The following is a 786-nucleotide window of genomic DNA, read 5'->3' on the forward strand; positions in this document are numbered from 1 at the left end:
TGGAGCAGCAAACAAGGAAACCTGGTGTGCTGTTGGTGGGAACACAACCTAGTATGGCTCTTGTGGAAGACAGCATGGCGGCTCCTCAAAAAATTAAAAATATAGGTTGGGTGTGGTGGCTCATGCCTGTAATCCCAGCACTTTGGGAGGCACTTTGAGAGAGAGAGGGACAATGAGAGAGAGAGGTCCCTGAGGGGATTTGAGCCTCTGGTTCTGGGTGTCTCTGTGCTCTCCTATCTTGGAACTCATTTATAACAAATTTCCCTTTGTGTGTAAACTGCCTCAAGTTGGACTCCTGCCATATAGACCCAAAAGAACCTTAAGTGCTACACCTGCCCTGACAGGATGCATCCTGCATTCCTCCTCCCAGAGAGAGCCTTTTGTCAAGACTAGCTTCAGCTGCAAGTAACAGAAAACCCCAAAATCAAATGGCCTCAACAAGATGGAAGTTTCTCTTTGATATAAATGGAGTCTGGAGGTAGAGAGTTCAGGGCAAATGTGGCAGCTTCATAATCTGGGGACACAGACTCCTTCAATTATTATTGGCCTGTCATCTTCAGTACATAACTTGGGGTCCAAGATGGCTGCCAGAGCTCCAGCCATCATATCCACATTCTGTTCAGTAGTGAAAGGGTTAGGAACAAAAGCTATCTTTAAAGCCAGCTCCTGGTAACCTCATATAACACTTCTACTTCTATCTATTGGCCAAAAGTCAGCCACATGGCCACACTTAGCTCCAGGGAACCTAGAGAATATATTTTTTGCTGGACTCCCATGCATCCATTT

The sequence above is a fragment of the Pan troglodytes genome, chromosome 20 (genome assembly GCF_028858775.2).
Source record: "Pan troglodytes isolate AG18354 chromosome 20, NHGRI_mPanTro3-v2.0_pri, whole genome shotgun sequence".
In the NCBI taxonomy this organism is placed as follows: Eukaryota; Metazoa; Chordata; class Mammalia; order Primates; family Hominidae; genus Pan; species Pan troglodytes.